Consider the following 23,351-nt stretch of genomic DNA (forward strand, 5'->3'; position numbering starts at 1 on the left):
ATTTTGCTCTGCTCCATTAAGCGTTCTTGATATGAAGCAACAAGGGTGTCCGTCTTGACTTAATACTGCGCCTAATCCTACATTGGATGCGTCAGTAGTAAGTGTAAATTCTTTATTGTAGTCGGGAAATTTCAATACTGGGGCTGTGCATAGGGCATTTTTCAAAGTATTGAATGCTTCTTGTTGTTTTTCAGACCAATTGAAGGAATTTTCTTTCTTTATTAATGTTGTTAGAGGTTTGGCAATATGTGAGAAATTTTTAATAAATTTCCTGTAATACCCTGCGAGTCCTAAAAAACATTGTACTTCCTTTACATTTGTGGGTGTCTTGAAATATGTTATGGCGTTTATTTTAGCTGGGTTAGGTTTCACACCTTCACTGGTTATCAAGTGTCCCAGATATTCGAGTTCAGGTCTCAGGTACTCGCATTTGTCTGGTTGTAGTTTTTATCCGACTTCACGTAGGCGTTCTAATATTAATATGAGGTTTTTGTTGTGTTCTTCTATAGTACTTCCAAAAATGACTATATCATCCAGATATACAAAGCAATGTTTTCCTATTAGTCCTCTTAAGGCTCCGTCCATCATCCTCTGGAACGTAGCAGGAGCGTTTTTTAGTCCAAAAGGCATTCGCAGAAATTCAAAATGAACTTCCGGGGTTGAAAAACCTGTATATTTGGATGAATTCTTGGACATTGGAATTTGGTGAAACCCTGAGCTTAGATTGAAGGCGGAGAAAAACTTTGCTCGCCCTAATTGGTTTAAAATGTCGTCAATAACTGGCAAGGGGTAGGCGTCCTGATCTGTGTCTTCATTGATTTTTCTGAAATCCACTACCATTCTCCATTTCTTTTTTTCAGAAGCGTCTGGTTTCTTTGGTACAATCCAGATTGGAGAATTAAATGGTGAATTGGATTCTTTTATGACATTCTTCTCTAATAAATCATTTACTCACCTTTTAACCTCTTCTTTATGGCATTCGGTGGGTCTGTATGATTTAATATTGATTATCTTCCCTGTTTTTAATACTATTTCATGCTCAGTTAACGTCGTGCAGGGTAGAGGGTCTCCATCCAATGTAAATACGTCAGCAAATTGTGATATTATTTTCCAAATGGTGTCTGCATTTTCCTCTTCTACGTGATCTAACCTTGTTTTGTCCAATAGATTTTTTATTCTACTGTTTGTCGTGTTTTGCACCCTTTTTACCACAACTTCCGATATTTTATTTATTCTAGTTATGGTTTCATATTCAGGGGCTTGAATTTTTATGGGCTGTGATCTATAATTACTATACGGGACTTGTAGCTTTCCGTTTTTTATTTTATATATTCCATCTGGAATATGAGGGTCATTTTCGATCCATACTTCTTGATCTACTACGTCGAGTATAGTGATCATGTTTACCTGTATTGTGTGTGGCCCTATGTATTCTCCATCATCGTGTAATGGTAATTTATGATTTTCAATTATTAGATATTCCGGGGTTATGGAATACCTCTCATATTGTCTAAAGAATGGTTGTCCTATTATTCCTTCTTCTGGTAATGGGAACTCATCGTGGACTACATGAAATAAGTGTTTTTTACCAAAATAACATATGTAAGTTGCTTTGGATGCTGTGTGTTTATCATTTCCTATAATAAAATTCTTTTTATTTTCAAATAATTTTGCTTCGATGGGTATTTTATTTTCTTTTATTATATTAATCGAAGATCCAGAGTCAACTAATAGTCGATATGTTGTTCCGTCACTTCTTCTTCCCAATATGGATTGTAGTCTTCCACTGTTTCCTGGTATTCGGCCATTTCCTCGTATTGATTTTGTTCTTTTATTTCCTCTGGACTCATGGGTACTGAGTGTAAACATCCTTGCTGTTCCTCTTCCTTCTCTTCTTGTATATTCCTGATTGCTTGCTCTGGTGGTCGTTTTAAATATTGGCCTTGTGGAAAATTTGTCTTCACGAAACATTGATTGGTAAAATGTCCGGGCTTCCCACATTTGTGACAATTCATTGCAGATCTGTCTTGTGATACTTGAGTCTGTCCGTTATTTTTATTTATGTTTATATTTGTTTGGGATATTTGTGTATAGATTGTTTAATTAATGGTAACGGGTTGTATCTAATTGGTACTCTGAATGTGGTGCTATTTCTTGTATATGTGCTAGGCTGAGCTTCTTTGAGCCACATTTCCATTTCAACTGCATTGTTTTGGGCTTCAACGAGACTGGAAGGCTTTTGTGCCTTTACTTGTAGTCCAATTTCTCGTCGTAAGTTAAGTAGATATTTTTTCAAGAATTCTTCCTCTTCAAGATCTATAGCTATTCGTCTTTTCATAGGCTATGGGCTCCTTGAACTGCATATTTTAATTCATTGACTACTTGTCGGTATCGTATATTATAATTTTGTATTGTTTCCGTTACTCCTTGTTTGCAACTATCTAATTTTCTTCGAAAGGCACTTACTGACCCTATCTGTTTTAAATTTGAGCGTAAAGTTTCATATAATGTTTTGAAGTCATTAATTTGTGTATAGCTTATACATTTGTCTGCTTGTTGCGTTATTTTTTCGGCAAGAATGTAATCTAGTAACAGCTCTGGTTGTGAGCATCTTTTTTGTGCTCTTTTGACTATTTTAATAAAGTCTTCTACACCAATATCGTCTTGCCCATTCAATGGTTTAATGGTCCTAATCAAATCCTTGTCTGGTATGTTATTTATGCGAGGTGTTGACTGGCGTATTGGGACATAATTATCTTCTTCTTCCTCCTCTGATGTAATGCTAGAGTGTGTTCTTTCGACAGTCATGTTTCTTGAGTAATCGTGATGTCGTAATAGGTTTTGATGAATTTTGTTCACCTCTGCATTGTTGTCTATTGGGTGATCCGCGTTTCTTAATGGTGCCTGCCCTTCACTTTCTCCTTCCTTGGCATTTCTTAATGCGTTAGGTGAAAGTGTTTCAATTTCTTTTCTTTCGTCACTAACGTTGGGTATAGAGTTTTGTCCTTCACTTTCGATTTCTTTCATGGTTTTTTTGTTTTCTTTTTCTTCCTCGGTGTTGTCAGAAGTATATTCTATGTCTGTTTCAATTTTTTATTTCAAACCCACTGACTCTCCTAACAGAGCTATTTCTCTAGTTCTGTTTTCATTTTCTCTAACTAATACTGATACTTTTAGGTCCATAGTACTCAATTTATTTAGGATATCCTGTAGTGCTTGTTCCATGGTAACAGGAACTGGGGATGGTACTCTCGACATGATGGGTGCAAAGGCGAAAGAGTTGTCCGTCTGTTCGTCACCGTCTGAGTCTTGAGAGTTATAGCCTGTCAGATTTTCCCTATATGTGTTGAACGCCAGTTTTCCTGACTTACTACTACTTTGTTTAGGTGACGGGTGTTTAGTGTCGCGATTTGTTGTGTTATTTATTACTTTGATATTCGCCAACTAGTTGCTACAAACTAGTCAACCATACCAAAGTACTGAATTATTTTATTGACGGTAAGATGCCTGGAGTGCAAGGGCTATCTTAACGCAAATCAGTAAACTTAATCCCATCGGAAATAGAATTAACTATGATTCTATTTCCGCCGCCTTCCTCAGTCCGCAGAGGGGATTTATACTCTTACTGATTTGACTAAAACTAAGTGTGTTTTATGCTTACAATTTTGTTGTTGATGTTGCTGATGACAGTTGTTGAAGTGTTGATCTCTTCTATCCACACTACGCCGTATTGTTGCCGGGTCTTCTTCCTCTGAGCCTTAATGCACTGCTTTGCACGCTCAAGGACTTGCCGTCTATGTGACGAGCCCCAATTGATTGTTAACTTTCTTTTAATAACTTTCGTAGTATAGGGGCTACTCAATTCACCCACTAATATTGTTATTAAATTACTCGTTAACGTAAGACTATGTCGTAACAATAGTCTATATCCTCTTCTGTTTTTACTTTCTTCCAAGTTTTTCAGTCAGGTAACTCTTCGTAAAATAGGAGCTATTTAATACACTCACTAACAATTACCTCTTTAAGTTAACGGGCTATACCGTAGTAATAGTCCGGAATACTCTGGCTTTTAGCGAGAACCGTGGTTCACTTTTTTTTATCCTCCAGGTCCTTTTGGTACGATGATGAGGCAATTTTGACTTCTTGTTGGCAATCGTAGAAACCTTTAGTCGTGTTGCCCTATCCTGGCAGGATCGCCAAAAATGTAACGGTCCGAAATAATTATTTAGTTTTTTAAAAATAAGTGTGTCCCAAGGACACACTATTTTTTTTTATTTCAAATATGAACTTCAAAGTACAAATCGATATAACAGAGTAATGCCTAATGTGTCTAATGCTATGCTTATATAGGCGGTTCCCTTCTACTTTCTTAAGGGCTTCTGGGAGGGGCTAATGCCTGGTGTTACATTACAATATTATTGATGCTTTAGCTTCTTCGCAAGATTTCATGGACCTGCAATCGACACCAGTGACTATTACAACTTTATTTGGCGTTATCTAAATTAAGTTATAATTACATTTCTGGCGTATATGTTAATCCTAATTAAAGCAACTCAATATGAAGAACGCATTTTACAATGATCAAAAAATAGTATATATTATAAAAACATTAATTAGGTTAGTAACAGTTACACTTAAAACTTAATTTCAAAAACCACAATGATAACACGCGAAAGAAAGTTCACAGAATAATTGGAATCTTAAACTATTTAATACGAAGGAAAATTGTATATAGCATTAAAAATAAAACCCTTTTGTATAACTTAATTATCAAACCGATAATGTTCTATTCAGTACCGGTCTGGAGTCGTACCTACCAGGCAAATATTTTAATGTAACAAAGGCTACAAAATAAATGCAAAAGAATGATAGCAGATGCACGTTGTAGAGAGAGGGAAATATAACTAAACATACTAGACTTAGGAATCCACTTAATGAAAGAGAAATTTGGGGAAAAACACAGAAGTTTTACGAAACTCAAATTAATTGTGACCCAGAATTGGAGGACGTAAAAATCTTAGTGGGGACGAAGCACTGTTCAAAGTGAAATACAAACTGCCTTATAACTTATTGATAAAACAATAAAATTCCACAACTCAGTTTCTTTAATTCTTATCTATGATTTAGTATATGAAGTCTAGTTCTTAAGATGTCGTTTAGAATGTAAGTACAACAAACTATTTTATTGGGTTTTTCACCATGACTTTTAAAAGAAACGAATGACACCTCAGTATCAGATTAGCCCAGAAGAGGTGAACTGCAAAGTCAATAAAACCTGAAGAAGATACAAAGATTCGCATACGATTAAAAATCGAAACACCTTCTTTTTGAACTCCCGCCCGGTGCCCCCGCCAATCCGACAAAAACCGGAGTTTATAAAGTTCACTTAAATCATTATACATACGTGTCTGGAACTTGGCAAAAACATTCTTTATGGTTTGAGGAAGGTTTAATTTCCGGTATTTATGCAAAATAAAAATTCAAAAATAGGATGTGATTGAGAATGTTTATTTAATCACCATATTTCTCTCTTTATTCTTACGAATTTGCGCACTTTTGCACGTCTTACTTTTCGTGAGCATAACAACGTCGTTTGAGTCGATAGGTGTCTTATTTCTTCTTATTTCAGTTGAATACGGGTTTCTGAATAAGAATGATAGAATTTATATGAAGTTTGTCTGCGCCAATCTATAATCTGTTATAAATAATTGTTTTCGATGACTTGATGTGGATAATATAGTTTTAAAATGTCAAATCCGTTTTTAATTATTTTTTCAAGCTTTATTGAGATTGGAATTCTATAATCATTTTATAATTTAAGCTTGAGAGTTAATACTCTGTACGTTCAAATGTTTTAAAGCTTTCGAATTAAAATTGTTAAAAATAAAAAGCTTTTATGAATACCTGCTTTTAAGAAATTCCATTTTTAGAAAGCTGAGAATTAAAAAATAAAACGCGAGAACAAGCGATGACTCTTTTCATTAATTGTACTATATTTATCCATTCATATTTCTTTACATGTAATAGAAAAACGTTTGTCGAAAATTTAAAACAGCTTAAAAGGTAATAAGATTTCATAATAAAAATTCAACTAATAACATTTTTAAAAAAACGTTATAAGTTATAAAAAATTGAGGTATTTCAAAAAATTTCCTGTTAGTGTTCTTCATAATTATACAAATAAAAGCATTTTTTCTAATGCTCCGATTAAAAAACGTTGTAATTATAAAAAAAAAGTTAATAATAAAGCTGAAATCTCTTAAATTACGACGAGACCATTATAAAAGTAAATTAAATAAAAAACAAATATTTAGAATAAGTACCCACAGAAAAATGAATAAATAAATTGCCAAAAAAACATTTACCGAATTGAAAAAGTAACCACACCGGGGACGTTTACGAAGCACCTATAAAAGGGATAGGACACAAAACGTCCCCGGTGTGGTTACATTTATTCAATTTGAAAACTGTTTGCTTGGTAATTTATTTACTTATTTTTTCAAAGTAGATTATTTTAAATATTCCGTGTCCATTTAATTTTCTTCTGCAATGGTATCGTCAAAAATTGTCAGTGTTCAGGTTTATTATTTACATTTTTTTTTACAATTAGAACTTTCTTAGTTCGCAGTATTTTTAAAAACATGTTTTTATTTCTGTAAATACGGAGAACTCTCACCGAGAGCTTTTTCAAATGTTTATTATTATGATAAATCATTGTGAAAGAATTTTATATATGATTAATTAAAAATGTTGTTAAGTTCAAATGCATCTTTGAAGTATTATTTTTTACAGTAAAATAAACAATTCTTCTAAGAAAATGCCTTTTTATGTCTCTAAAAATGCTTATTTAATCGTGAATGATTCTTTACATTATTGAAAATTGTTGTTAAGTGTCAATATATCCCCTTGAAATATTAATCTTAAGGTTAAAATACATGGTCCTGCTGCAAAAGAGCTTTTTTGTATCTTAAAGAGCCTATCTAATAAATTTGTTTGGCAGAATGATTTATAATAATAAAAAATGTTGTCAAGTGTCAGTATATGTTTTTGAAATTATAATAATGTTATAATAATGTTTTTTATAATATATAAAACTGTTGTTAAGTGTCAATATATCCCTTTGCAATATTATTCTTAAGTATGAAATAAACTATTGTGATTAAAAAACGAACTTTATTTATTCAAAAGAATTTATTTAATGAATATTTCAGCCCAATTGTTCATAACAATAAAAAAAATGTTGTTGAGTGTTAATATGTCTCCTTCAAATATTGTTTTTGTGTGTAGAAAAACTATTTCGATGAAAAAAAAACAATTTTCTATATCTAAAACCTCTTATTTATAAAATTTGTTCTTGATCATTATTCATAACAACTAACAAGATTGTAAAGTGTCAATAAGTCCAGTTCACGTATTATTGTCTTGAATTAAGTAAAGGATTATGTTAAAAAAAAACATTTTCTCTGCGTTAAAGTGCCTAATTAATGAACTGGTTTATTAAAATTGTTTACAAAAATTAAAAATGTTCTGATGCTAATATATCCACTTGAAATGTTATTTTTGAGGGTTGAATAAACGATTACGTTAAAAAAAGGATCATCTTTTTTCAAAAGCGCTTATTTAATCAATTTGTTGATGATAATTACTTACAATATTAAAAAACTAATCTTTAAGTGTTTAGTTGCTAAGGCAATAATTCTACATCCTTTTGCACAAAAATTAAGATAAAAAAAGCCTTCAGGATATAAAATACCACAAAAATTTATTTTCTTATGAATTTGCTTATAATAATTCAGGAAGTAAAGAAGCTTCTTCTGCAATATTAAAATCTGCTCAGAGAATGTAAGTTAACTAATTCCGCATCTTTCACAAGTATATCAATAAATGAGAAAAAGCAAGTTTCAAAACAAATTTAAACAATTTTATTTTCATTAATTGGTTTGAAAAAGTTTTTCAAACGACTTAACATTTTTTATAAGTAATACAGAAAATGACTGCTTTCACGTGCACGGTATTTCTTATATTCCTTGCAAACTCTGTCATCGCAAAAAACTACTATTGAAAATAAAAAAGGGCGCAAAATTTGTAGGGGTGGCACTGCGTCTAAGACTTATTATTAGCAGTATTATTACAGAACAAGAATGTTTCCATTACTATGGTCTTTTGTTTTATAATAATCTCTTCGAGAAAAAAAACTCGAAATGAAAATTGAAAATTTACAAACATACAGCCAAACAAATCAGAAAACTTCTATGGTTTTAGTTAAATCTTTATTTAAATCGCCTGTCTAGTTTTACACAGTATACACCCTTGATAGTTCGTGTTAGATTGTTAACAACCACCTATAGGTGAATTTCTCTCGAAAAATCGCAGACTAGAACTCTCTATTTCCGCAAACATTTCTCTTCGAGACTATCGAATCCGGAGGGTGGAAAGCCGACGAGTTACGATCGGAATGTCGTGTTCACAGATTTTGTTGGGACAGAAAAAGTGAAATATGACACCGTTTTCCGAGTTGAAGAAATGGTTGGCATCTAATTGCACATAAATTAAAGTGGGATTGATAACATCTTTTTGAATTAAAATAAGGAATTCAATCTAAACGATTTTACATTTTTTAAATAATTCGCTCTTACATGAAGGATTTTGAAAAGTTGTTAAGTTGTCAGAAAGTAATATGCAAAAAGTGACAAAGGCCTTTTGTAGTTAGAAAATAATTTTCCCATCTCTAAAATTCAAATGTCAATAAAAATTTTCGATTTGAAAGTGTCAAGATTTGTCTACAAAACTGACACTGCAGCCTCACGTCTTTTGTGAGTGGTAATTATATTTTATGCTATAGATGTCAAGTAAAATCAATAAACAATAATTACAAATAAAATACGAATTAAAGACAAATATCTGAAATCGCTTTAAAAAAACAAACTAATAAAACCTGATATCAAGATTTGTCTGTGTGGCTACGTGTGGCATGTTATTGTAGAACCCAACCCAAGTGTGAATTACCGGAGCAACCATGTTTCACGAGGATCCGCCAAAGTCTGGCCCAATGGCGACACATTACTGGGCCAAGTGTTACTTTTCCATTGTTTGTCCAATTTTGGCAGCCAAAATTTGGCTAACAATATTGGTCCAATATCGGCATTTTAATCGGCCCAATATTGCGCTAGCTCTGCCAGCCTATATTGGCTATTTGTTTTTTTCGATCCTCCACCGATGCTTGGCCTAGCATCGGCACTTTACTGCGCCGAGTCTCACTTTTAGCACCTAAAAAACCAATCTTGCACGAAAGATAAAAATTTTATTGTTGAAAAATCGTCAAAGTTCATGATGAAATTTCTAAATTCTGTCATGAAAAATTTTGAATGTTTATAAAAAATTACATTTCCTGTCATTACAAAAACTTGTAAAGTAGCCTACAGCTGAGAAAACGAAATATTACGCGAAGAAAAATTGTAATAGATTTAAAGTATTTATTTAAAAATTATTGTATTGATATTCCTGTTAATAGTTCGTGTATTTTACATTTACATTAACTTTTCTGAACTATAGCTTATGAGGATGATTTTTTCACAATGTTTCAACTTGTCAGTTTGGCGAAGTGGTTAGCACACCCGACTGCTAGGTGATAGATTTAAGTATATAGACATAGGGTCGATACCCCGTAGTGTTAGAAATTTTATTTGTAATATAATGTTCAAAATGTAATATATGTATTCAATCTAAGCAGGACCATTAATATTCATATTCAAAGTACTCGCAATACATAAATATCTATTTTTTAAATAAATTTTTTATCATATCCTTAGACTATAGCAGCAGTCGTTAAATTTAACCAAAATGTTTAAATACAGTTTCAATTCTTGAAATTATAAAAAATATTGGAATGATATACAGTCGTATAATGATGAGTGGATAAAGCAGATGCGTCCTAAGAAAAATTCAAGAAGTTTTTATCAGTTTTTGAATTAACCCCGGCATCCAGGTTGGTCTGATATTGGTACCCAGTGTTGGGCCGACAATTGTGGCCAAAAGTTGGCTGACAAGTGCAGGCCATAGTTATCATTCCGTCATTGGCGCGATGATAGTAGCCGAGCTTCGGCAATATTTTTGCCCACTATGGGCCAATGCTGGACCATATGTGACTTCGCACTTGGGTAAGTGAATAGCGTCCAGGACAGCGTTATGAATGATTCAGACCCTAACGTCTTTGCCAATCACCACAAACATACTCGTACATTACTTGCAACAACCACTAAAATCACACCACTACACTCCTTCAACCCTACACCTTGGTCGTCACTGACTCAAGATATTCTTGAGAAATTTTGATTCAAGGCAAGAACTCATCGATTTTTAATTCATGGATATCGAAAATGACGATTATCCCAAGAAAACCATATTCTGAAAATTTGAAAAAAATTGGTTAATTTGTCACGAATAATGTACAATTCATGTGCAAATTTAATTAAAGTTTTTTTTACAGATTTTAATTATTTTAATTGTTAGCAAACAGTTAGCTAACGCACTTTTCTAAACCAATGAATCTTCCCAAAAGGCACCGTACTCTGGGGAAAAAGTATATTTTCCTTCATTTTTTTGGATAAACGAGTATGATTAGGTTTAAAATTACTTTTCAAAAGTAAATTTAAAAACGAAGGTCAGATTGAAAAGCAAAATGATGTTAAAGAAAGTGGCACCTCGCTTACATCGTTATTTACATGAATATATTCATTAGCCATGTAGAGATTATCAAAGCGAATGTTATTCAGCGTATTTGATTGATCTTTTTGGGAACTACGTGAGATATTTTGTATCAATGATGATCCAAAAAGTTAGGTAGATAGTAAATATATCGCATTTTGTTCCTTTATTCCTGAAAAAATTAGACATAAATCTCCATAAATTAAACTCCTTAGGTCTTCAAGAATTTGCAATTCACATCAAATTCTAAAATATTCTAGTAAATTAATGCAATATTTCATGAAAATATATCGAAATAGTTTATAAATTAAAGGTTTTGAAAATATAAATATTTTCCTTGGTGCTTTTTTAAATGTGTTTTTTTTCTAAATTTGTAACAAAATAATATTCCAGCTACCGAAAAATCAGGCTGAGCAGCTCTTATTTCATGAAGGAATTTAAATTAGGTATTGATGCTTCGAATATACTAAATCTATCTAACCCTCTTTCGGTAGAGGCTTATTAGAAAAATCCGGATGAGAAACGATCAAGATATTTCAAATTATTCGTTTAATACCTTTCAATCTAAGGCAAATTTTTCAGAGACTTTTTAACTTCTTTGTAAGTTGTAGTCAAAAGATCTCACATATATAATTGTTAAAAATCAAATCAGTTGCGACACTGTGTGAACAATATAAGAGGACTGCAGAAGATTATGCAGCAAAGTTTTTCAATTATGCAAGATAACATAGTCGTATGAACCATTGCACGAAATAATTGGAAGATGAAGCTGTAGAAAACAGGTCATTTACCCCCCCCCCCTTAATTGTTGGGTTTTCTATAGCCCATTAAATTGCGCCCTAAATTCACTCAAATGTGCCACCGATTACAATTTTTGTGCAAAACAACGGTAGGAGTTATATCAGGTGTTACGTGAGGGGGGGGGGGGCAGCGTAACGCTATCCATCCCATTTGAAAAATCAAACTTTAAATTGCATGATCTTAGAGATCTTCAGATGCGCTCAAATGCGCCACCACTAAACAAATTTTCGCTTACTAATTAACAAAGAAATTATATTTTGGAGAGGGGGTCAGTGTAGCGCAGGCGTTAAATCCTCAAAAGTGATGTGCAATATAAAGATGAGGACATCGATTTTTTCGTTTCCATGTGCGCTCATATGCGCCATCAAAGTTTTTTGAAAATCTTTAAAATTTCCCAAGAAATACAGGTAACAAAATTTTACGAAGTAATGACTGACCAAATAAAAAGTTTGCAATCTCCATTGATGAAAAGCGTTTTCTATAGGGATTCAAATGCAGTCATGTGCGCCATAAAGAAAAAATTGTGCGCCACATTGATAACCGAGTTATCAGCGATTAGAATGGGGGGAGGGCTAGAGTAATTTTTTTAAACTGATTAATTTTTTTCAAATTCATCATACCTATGTTTCATAACTTCAAATGCGTTCAAATGCGCCACCAATAAAAGTTTGGCTCTAGCTAATTAACAAAGATATCAACTCTACAAATGCGCTCATATGCACTTTAAATTTTTTTCGGAAAGCTTGAAAATTGCCCACGATATGGAGGTAGCAAAATTTTACGAATGATGACCATCAAAATAAAAAGTTTTCAATCCGCATTGATGAAGTGACTTTCCTATGGGGTTTTAAATGCGCTCATATGCATCACCCTTAAAATTAACAAAAAGCCATTATCAACCATCCAATTAACACTTGCTACCGATCCTCTAACCGATAATATCTGCAAATAACCTAAATTACAGTATAAAAATTTATAATGATCTCTTCGGATAGGATTTCAATTGCGCTCATGTATAAGGATCTCTTCGGATAGCTTTTCAAATGCGCTAATATGCGTCACTTTCGAAATTGACAAAAGACCATAATCAACCCCTCACTACCACTTGTTACGATCCACTATTTGATGATACCTCCAAATTACTTAAATTGCAGTATAAAAATTTAGAATTGTCTCTTCGTATGGGATTTCAAATGTGCTCGTATGCGTCGCGTTCGAAATTCACAAAAAAAACATTGTCAAACCCCTCATTTTCAATTGATATCAAACCATCACCTGATGATATCTCCAGATAATTTAAATTGCAAAATAAAAATTTATAATGGTCTATTCATATAGGATTTCAAATGCGCTCACATGGGCTACTTCCAAAATTGACAAAAAAAAACATAATGAAACCCCTCACTACCACTTGTTATGATCCATTATCCCATGATATCTCCAAATAACCTAAATTGCAATATAAAAATTTATAATGATCTCTTCGGATTGGAATCCAAATGCGCTCATATGTGCTACTTTAAAAATTGAAAGAAAACTTTAATAAACCTCAGTATTAAGACGTATCACGCATGACACGAAGGGGTATGTGAATGCGGGCCTGAGTGGAATCCTGGCATTCAGGTTGAAAGCCTAATATTTTCCAATTTTCCCATCCGTAGTGTGGAAAAGTAAGTTTTATCACTGAGACTCACCATTGGTCCTAGAATGGCCTACTTCTACTGTTTCGCGCCAGGGTCTCAAAATTGCATTTGTCGCGCGGTTACTAAACAAATAAATTTGTTTGGAGTTCCATAGTGTTAATTGGAAAACTATCATTTGAGTTATTTCTTTAAGCAAATTTACCAATGTTTTGTTTCTTAGCAAATATATAAAAATTGTTTGGAATTCGACAATTTATTAAAAATTATGGAAATTAGTTATCGCTGCATAGAAAAGTTGATAATCAAGCACTCAGAGAATAAGTTGTCGATAACAATTGCAAATGAGGGGGTTGATTATGGTTTTTTTGGGAATTTCGAACGTCGCGCATATGAGCGCATTTGAAATCCTATACAAAGAGAAAATTATAAATTTTTATCGTGCAATAAGTTATTTGGAGATATCATCGAATAGTGAATCGTAACAAGTGTTAATGGGGGAGGGGAGCTGATTATGGTTTTCTGTTAATTTTGGAAAGTGGCGCATATGAGCGCATTTGAAACCCCAAAGGAAAGTCACTTTATCAATGATATCTTTGTTAATTAGCAAGCGCAAAAATGTTTATTGGTGGCGCATTTGAGCTCATTTGAAATTATAAAAGATAGTTATGATAAATTCGAAAAAACTCCATTAGGTTAGAAAAATGACGCTAGCCCCCCTCACCCATTTTGATCGCTGTTAACTCGGTTGTCAACGTGGCGCAAAATTTTTTCTCTGTGTCGCAAATAAAATTGTAATCGGTGGCGCATTTCAGCGCATTTGGGGCGCAATTCACTGGGCAATAGAAAACTCAAAATTTACGAGTGGGGGGGGGGGGCTTATGTACCTGACCTGTTGAAAACCACAACAGTGGTGAAAGCCCAGGAGGTGAGTAAGTTTCTGTTTCAGATTCTGAGAGGGCGGGAAACTTTACGTTCAGATATATTTTTACCCACGAATCCCAATGACCCGTTAGAGGTCAGGTAAAGGTCCAAAACATTCATTAGAACTTTTGAACCTAATAGCTTGTCATGGTTTGCTCATATCGAGGTAATAATCCTTACAAAATACGTTGTCGGGTGTGATGATTACGAATTTGTAGCCCCTGTGTCCCCAACACGTCAGGATCAAGGTCATTTAAATGTGAAATCCGTTGATTTGAGAGATATCATCTATTTAAGCTCAGACTCTGAAAGAGCGGCATACTTTACGTTCGGATATATTTTGACCCACGGATCCCAGTGACTTCTTGAGGTCACATGAAGGTCAAAAATATTATTTAGAACTTCTCAACCGAATATCTTGTCATGGTTTGCTCATATCGAGACAATTATCCTTACAAAATACGCTTTCGTGTGTGTTAATGACGAATCCGTAGACCCTATATCCTCAACTCGTCAGGATCAAGGTCATATTAAGGTGAACTCCGTTGATTTGAGAGATATCATCTATTTGGGCTCAGATTCTGAAAGAGCGGGAAACTTGAAGTTCGGATATATTTTTACGCAGGGATCCCCGTGACTTCTAGTGGTCATAAGGAGGTTAAAAAAATTCTTTAGAACTCCTAAAGCTAATAGCTTGCCATGGTTTGCTTATAGCGAGGTAATGATATTTACAAAATACGTTTTCGTGTGTGCTGATCACGAATCCGTTGCCCCTATGACCCCTATATGTCAGCATCAAGGTATTCTGAAAATCAACTTTGTTAATTTGAGAGATATCATATTTTTAACCTCAGATTCTGAAAGAGCGAGAAACTCTAGATTCGCATATTTTTTTACCCGTGCGTCTCAGAAACGTCTGGATGACATATGAAGGTCAAAAGCACTCTTTACAATATAAAGGTAAAATCGATCATTCTAAATTCCCTGAAAAAGTATCTCGTCATGGTAGTTTGATACAAATGAAATGGCATTCGAACTTACATTCCCATCTAATTGCGAAAAATTCTGCAATTATGGCGCAATTCTCCTGCAATCGCGCGTGCAGTAAGTTATGACACTGACACCTGACTATTTGTTCGCTTTTACCCAAACCTGTAAGTAACTTTGACAGCTCTTAGAATTCAGCACGACTGTCTTTATTAGGGCGAACTTATCCGATTCGTGTGTTTCATTACCCTTCAGCTAACTTCACTGCAGCAATAGAAGCTTGTGGCTTGTGATTTTTAAGACGTTCATTATGAATTTTATGCAAACAAAAGACAGTTTTCTACCAATAAATTTAGCTGCAATAAGATTTGCCTTAAGTTTTCTCTTTAAAGTCTCTAGCTGAAGGCGTGAATCTTTCATGGCACGCACAAGAAAAAGTAACTGTACGATAGAAGGATTCGTAACCCCCGTATCGGTGATTGGCCAGGGAGAGCGAGCGGGCTCGCAATCGTCGTCATCATGCTACTGCAATTCTATATTAGCGGATAAATTTACCTCTGTAGGGTCTACTGCTATAAGAATAGAAATGACGTCGTGCAATGCGCGTTTTGACAACTTTTGTGTTATTTGTGGGAAAAAACTGATCAGTATTCAAAGAAAACCATTTACAGATAAATTAAAAGAAAATTGCAAAAATGTCTTCAGTCTAGATAGTAGTGGAATGGAAAATTTGCGAAATCCGAAAATTATATGCGTTAAATGTAGATTGCAACTTTATTTGCAGAAAAAAAATATTTTCCTCACCAATGATTTGGCGAAATCCGAAAGCTGAAAAGATACGGATTGCTATTTCTGCATTACTAACACATCTCGGTACAACCCTAAAAACATATCTCTTATATCTTATGCATCTTTTTAGTCTGTGACTCTTTCTGTCCTCATCGCTATTGGTCATGCTATGAGAGAAATTGAGATGTCGACTAATGTAGATTCTTCTAATATAGATGCGAAAAATATTGAAATCCAAGTTGTAGACTCAAAATACGAACATAATAATCACAGTTTCATAGATAAGTCGGAAGACACGGATAATCAACATACGAATTCTAAGGCGTTTATTCAAGATGAACTGACTGGCTTGGTTTGAGACGTAGGACTATCGAAAGAACTTTCTGAGATAGTAGCATCTAGATTAAAAAAAGTGGTTGTAGCTCCTTGAATTCATATATGCTTCTACCGAAATCGAGGTGGCTCAGTAAGAACATTTGTTTAACAATTAATTGAATTTGGTATATTCTGTTGAAAGAAGAATATCAGAATCTTCATTTACTGCTCCAGAAATTGAATTATGATTTTCGCCGCTGTCAGTTGATCGGAGATTTTAAAATAACGACTATCTTATTTGGCGATAAAAGTGGATTCATGAAACACAGATGCTTTATTTGTGAATAGGACGGTTGGGACCGATAGCAACATTATGTGAAGAAAGACTGACCACTTAGACCAAATTTAACACCAAGCTTTATGAATACTATACAGAAAAGTCTTATCCCTGTACAGAAATGCATCCTTCCACCTCTAAATATTAAGCTAGGTTTGGTTAAACAATTCATAAAAGCAATAAAGAACTTACCAGAAAGAAGTGGTGACTTTATGTACATCTGCGACAAGTTTTCAAAACTTTCTGAAGCTAAAATTAATGAAGAAGTCCTTAATGGTCCACAAATAAGGGAACTGTTGCAGGATAAATAATTTGAAAGAAGAATGGTAAACAAACGAGCGAGCGGCACGGAAAACTTTTAATGACGTTCAATAAAAATTTGTATTAAATAATAAAGATGCTGATTACAAGAATATTTTGAATACAATGTTAAGAAATGATAGAGAAATGGGATGTCTCATTATTTTACAGATCTATTTTCTTCACTCCCATATTGCTTATTTCCCGTAAAACTTATGGAACTTTAGCAAGGAACAATATGAGAGATTTCACCAAAACTTCACGGATGTCGAAAGAAGAAACCAAGGTTATTGGGACATCAGTATGATGGTGGTCTATTGCTGGTCTCTCTATAGAGATACTAATACTTAACACTAAAGAAAATCTGTTCTTCGTGCATTTATTTTGTTTTTGACAGCGTGTATATGACCTGTATATGTTCTCTAAAGGTCACTGGGACCCATGGGTAAAAATATATCCGAAAGTAAAATTTCCCGCTCTTTCAGAATCTGATCTCAAAAACATAACATTTCTCAAATTAACGAAGGTCGCCTGAAAATGACGTTGATCCAGACGTATAGAGACGTGATAAGCACACATGAACACGTATTTTCTAAGGATCATTACTTCGGTATGAACAAACCATGACAAGGTACTAGGTTCGGAAGTTCTAGAGAATCTTGTCGGCCGTAAAAAGTACTTCATAGAGAGGTCCTGGTTACCGAAGTAAGAGCGAGAGGTAGTCAGGGACAATGCTGGGCGTGCTAGTAGTAAATTTGCGACGGCCAACAGTGGGTGGCAACAGTGATAGCAGCAGACCATCAGCCATTAGGTTTGTGGATGAGGGACGAAAATGGCGGAACGCAGATTAAGGCAGGAGTGCCTATGGGAGGGAGGTTGAGCTGGGGAAGGGGGACAAGGGGGCAGTTAGGTAAATTTTGAAGGGCAGTCGGTGAAAGAAATATGGGAAGATATGAAAGATGAAGTGAAAGGGTGTACACAAAAGGAGGTATTCGAAAAGAAGAAGAAGAAAGTAATGGTGAAGCATTTACCGGATAGGGAATGTAAGAAGATCACAAGGAAGTACAAGAAGTGGAAAGAGGGAACTGCGAAAATGGAGGACTATATAGAAATGAGGAATGGGTTTAGATTGACGTGTGGGAAAAGAACAGGTCTACTTGCAGTTCTTCCCCTGTGTCCTCTTTTCTCCATTTTTGTTCCTTTTCTTCAAGCACTTCTCCAAGCTTACCCCATCCTCCGATCTTCTCGGTCTTGCGCGGAATGATGTGCACGAAGCTACTTGGCCGTGCTCCTACCCAAGCTCCCACCCTCTTGAGCTCCGTCCTAGCAAACGCGGTAAGTGTGGGGTTTGACGATTTGACAGATTTAAGCTATCAGAGCTCATCCGTGGCCATACCTGGTTTATATAGAAAAGGACGTGCAGGAAATAAAAAAATGTTTTAAGAAGTGTAGAGTGGAGATTAGCGGCAAGATGGAAGTGAGAAGTGGACAGAGTTTTTTAAAGAATCGTGTCAGGACTCTGGTCCACAAAATGACGAGGGGATAGAGAAACAGATAAGAAAGCTAAAAAAGTCAAAGGCGTAAAGCTGGATGTGGTAAGAAAGAGGCTAGAGGAGGTAGTGAAGAAAGTATGAAGGGCGGTGGGATTCCCAGGAGGGTGAAAAGAGTCTTTATTTTTGCCACTTTATAAGAAAGGAGATAGAGGTAGGCTATAAGAGTATAAAGGAATTATGCCTATTAGCCTATTAATGTGGCGTACAAAGCACATATGATGGTGTTGATGGAGAAGCTATGGTCAGATGTCTAAAGATAATGAAATTGCCGCAGATAAAGGCGGGCTTTATGGCGGGTAGGAGCACAATCGATTATATTTACGTTCTGCTGCATGTAGTGGATAAAGAATTAGGTAAAAGGGTTCGAAAGTGTACGCGTCTTTTATGGATCTCAAATTCCCATGCCTTTTGATGGATATAGTCTGCAGGAAACGAGGTGAAAGGAAGAAGGGAGATGAGCTATAGTCAAAAATTCAACTTATGTTTGTATATCGTTAATACCTTGCTGGTGAGACACAACCAGATATCATAGCCTTGAAGACATATTAAATAAATTGAAGACAACATCAAGACCAAATATTTTCACCCGGGAAGATATATTCAAGACAATAACAGACAATAACAGAAGAAAAGATCTCCGAAGCCCAATATGGGTTTATTTTAGGATGATCATGTGCGGAAAAGATATTAAACTTCAGACAAATAATATTCAAAAGTTTAAGATAGAACAAAAACGTTTTTTTTGTATTTGCTGATCTGGAAAAAGCTTTTGATAAGGTGGATAAAAATAAGCTTTCAAAACCCTGTAAGAGTACGGAGTTAATGGATGGCTCCCAAAAGCAATTAAAATAATATATTGGGGTAGCAAAGCAAGTGTGAGATTACATGGGCGACTGAGCGATTAGTTTGATATTAGGCAAGGTGTTATTCAAGGATGTGATGAAGATGTGATGATGGTGTAGATTTTGGGAGAGTAAAGGTGTTTGGGTTATCGTTGGCAGATTATAAGGATTATTATGAGATGACTGAAAGATTGAGATTGAGAAGACATGAAGGTTATCGGTAGGGTATGAGCTATTGCCATAAGTAGAAATATAACAAACAAGGCTACAGTTGCTAAATATAATTATATACATGCACCCGAATTTGATGTACGGTAGCGCGACCTGGATTTACCAAAAAAGGATAAAAGTAGAATTAACTCTATGTGCATGTAATACCTGCGCATTTGTACGGCAAAACGCTAATATACAATGTGAATAATGAGAAAATTCTTTAAGAATATGGTGTAGATGAGACTCTGGCTGACAAGAATAAAAAAAATTCCTACAGGAGAAGGAGAACGACTGATGAAACACGTATATTTAGGTAAGGTAAATGGTACTATACCCGGAGGCAGACCAAAGAAATAGTGATGGAAATATGTGAATAAGGCCCTAAAATGAGAAAGTAGAAGTATGTCAACACAGAATAGTGTTAGTGGAGTGAGACGCCCGAAACAAAATACCTTGGATACCAATGGGCCCGATTGTAGAACGTTATATAAAGATTTTGTAAAGTATCTTGTCACGTTAGCTTGCTAGAGAGATTGATTAGCGAACAGGATCAGATCAGTATTGGGAAACAAACGTGTTATTTGAATAAACAACACAGTAATTCTAGAAAAAATCCAAAAATGTATACAACCTTTTACATTTACGTAAAAGAAAAAAATTCATAATCTTACAATTTGTTATTAAGAAAAAGAGTTTATTAAGTATAAAGAAAAGAGTAGCTGGTGAATCGATTTCCCCCGTACAGGCCGCTTAGTCACACTTTACGATACAAGAAAAGTGAAATATGATCAGTAGGAAAAATGAAAGCTTCAATTTTTATTTCAATGTATCTCTCGTTCATAATGTTTAGATACATCGCAGTAGTGTTTGGAGTGCAATTCCTCGGTCTCCGGGGTGAAGTTAGGGCGACTTTGCAATTTCACGAACAATCTCGACGTCGCTGTCTGTGTCTGTATGGTCACTATGAATCCTGTTTCTCGGTTCATTTCTATGAGAGTATTGGGACTATATACGTATGTAAACCCGTTTATAGTCGACTCTTAAATCTTCATGCGCTCGATCGATCTCATTTATATATTCCCAAGGGACCCCGCAGCCTTTCTTGCATTCTTCATCTTCCACCAGGAATATAAATAAATGGTTTTCCTGTTGCATTATAATCCAACTGTTGGCAGTGAATCGCACAAGCAGGTGCGTCTTCTATTTTTAATTTTTTCTACAAGCCAAAAACATTTAAAGAATATTCATGTTCAAAAACTTATAAATACTCTAAATATAACATTAAAACATTAGTCAGGGTAGGTGTCATGCATCTACAAAAAATGTTTTCTGAGCCTATTAGGACATAATTAAAATTGTTGAAATCTCCACCCTTCCCATATAACCCACTCTCTCGCCTCTTTTATAACATCCTATCTGATCCTATCATCCCCTCACCACCCTGATTTCCTCTTTCTTATTTTCCCTCTGCCACTTCCCAGGTAACCTTTCGCCTCTTTATGAAATCGTCCATAAATTCTCTATCTTTTAGAAAAGCCTTTAGAAAGACTTTAGAAAGTTCTACAAACTTTAAATTAACGCACAATTTTTAAAGTATGTAAATTCCGTTCATGTGAATTATAAAAACAGTTTTTTGTATTGCTACAGATATCATGGTCTTCAAGGCATATTTAACAACTTTTCAAGAGATTCCAGACAAAATCAATACCGAATATTTTTACACAAGAAGGATAATATCAACAGATACAGCATAGGTCAAAGTGTAATTTCTTATTAAAGCCACTAAAACCTCCATTCACAAAAAGGAAAATATCTTTCAAACTACGATCAAAGAAGGGGCACTTTTAATTGTGATCTTGCACATATAAAGAATTACCGTATTATAATTTGATAAAAAAGCACTCTTAATTATGAAAAAAATACTACAGAGAAAACAGATCGGATGTGAAGGAATCGTGAAACCAAACAAATCTATTTGATAACAAATGTGGTAAATTGAGATTATAAAGATGTGAGAAATTTGTGTCTTATACAAACTGTTTCTTTGCAGGAGTAAACGGAATTAATGCACCATTCAGGGCATGATCTACGGTGAACAGGTGATCAAACCAGTTCTCGTTTATCGAATTTTTGTTTGGTGTTCACCATGCCCAAAGGCAATGAGACAATAAATTTCGTTTCCCGAGTCGAAATTTAAGCCCTGCTTTAAAGCCGTGACTCCTACGTTAGTAGGCGCGGTAAGCTGTAAAGTAGGTTCTAAATAAGTTAAAATTTCAATGCAATTTAGACCCCATTTTGACGCTAAAGGTGTCGGTAATCGACCGCTTTTCCACGTTTAGCGTAAAAGTAGGATCTGAATTCAAGGCAAATTAGACCCTCTTTTGAAAATCAAACTACTAATGTAGGGCTTGTGTGATCAAAGCAGGTTATCTATAATCTCACACCAATATGGATGAATAAAAATAAGATTTGTTATTTATTAGAAAAAATAAAACCTGGGATATAAATATAAAGGATAATCGCAATTATTTTTTAGAAATATCATTAATAGAATTTTTTTATTATGACGCTAACCCGAGTAAAAATGCTTTGACTTGAGTTCGACTTGGTTATGGCTTGAGTTCATCTCCAAGTCATTGATGTCTAGCTGCGTCTCAAAACTGAGTCGAGACATAGGTCTTCGTCTTACTTTTATGGCCACGACGTGTAAAACGGCATTTACTTGTCTTAAGTCGAGCCTTGTCTTGGCTAAGACGACGTTTACTTGACTCAAGACGAGCCTTGTCTTGGCTGAGATTATCGAACCTTTTTTGGCTCATAAATGAGATTAAAATTGATGAATGAAAAATTTGTAATTATTAAATTAGTTATTTTTAATTTAAAAATTCAGAATTGGTGGGTCTGAATGAGTGTAACCCTTAAAGATTTTCTTTAAAAGAATAAAAATTGTAACTTTTAAGAAGAATCACCTAAGCCGTTAGAATTACGTAAAAACAAACAACATTTTCGGTATCATCAGTAAACAAGTATAATCCACTCTAGATGGCCCAGCTCGTCAACAACAGATGAAAACATTCAAGCAGTGGAAGAAATGGTGTTGAAAAATCGCCGAATTACCATCAGAGAAGTTGCTGAAGAAGTTGGCATATCGGTTAGCTCATGCCATGCTATATTTTCGGACCTTTTGTGCATGAGACGTGTGTCAGCGAAATTTTTTCCAAAACTGCTTAATTTTGATCAAAAGATCCATCGCATGACCATCGCTCAGGAGATGTTGGATGAAGTCAATAATGATCCTGATTTTCTCAAAAGCGTTATAACTGGAGATGAATCGTGGGTATATGATTAGGACGTCGAAACAAAAACCCAATCGTCTCAGTGGAAGCATCCTGAGTCCCCAAGACCGAAAAAACCACGTCAAGCTCGGTCAAAGGTGAAGATTTTGCTCACTGTCTTCTTTGATTACCGTGGCGTAGTGCATCAGGAATTCTTACCACAAGGTCGTACGGTCAATAAGGAGTATTACCTTCAAGTTATGCGCCGTTGGCGAGAGGCGATACGCAAAAACCGTCCGGAACTTTGGAAAAACAATTCGTGGCTTTTGCATCATGATAATGCACCTGCTCATTTATCGTTGCTTGTGAAAGATTTTATGACCAAAAACAGAACCACAGTCATGCCTCAGCCTCCATATTCACGAGATTTGGCCCCCAGTAACTTTTTTCTTTTCCCAAAACTAAAGAGACCCATGAAAGGACATCGATTTTCAACGATTGAGTAGATAAAAACTGCATTGCTGAAAGTACTCAAGGCTATACTACAAAATGATTATCAAAAGTGCTTTGATGATTGGAAAAAGCGTTGGCACAAGTGTATTATATCTGAGGGGGATTACTTTGAAGGAGACAACATAAATATTGAGGAATAAATGAATATTTTCTGAGAA

The sequence above is a fragment of the Belonocnema kinseyi genome, chromosome 7 (assembly GCF_010883055.1).
Source record: "Belonocnema kinseyi isolate 2016_QV_RU_SX_M_011 chromosome 7, B_treatae_v1, whole genome shotgun sequence".
In the NCBI taxonomy this organism is placed as follows: Eukaryota; Metazoa; Arthropoda; class Insecta; order Hymenoptera; family Cynipidae; genus Belonocnema; species Belonocnema kinseyi.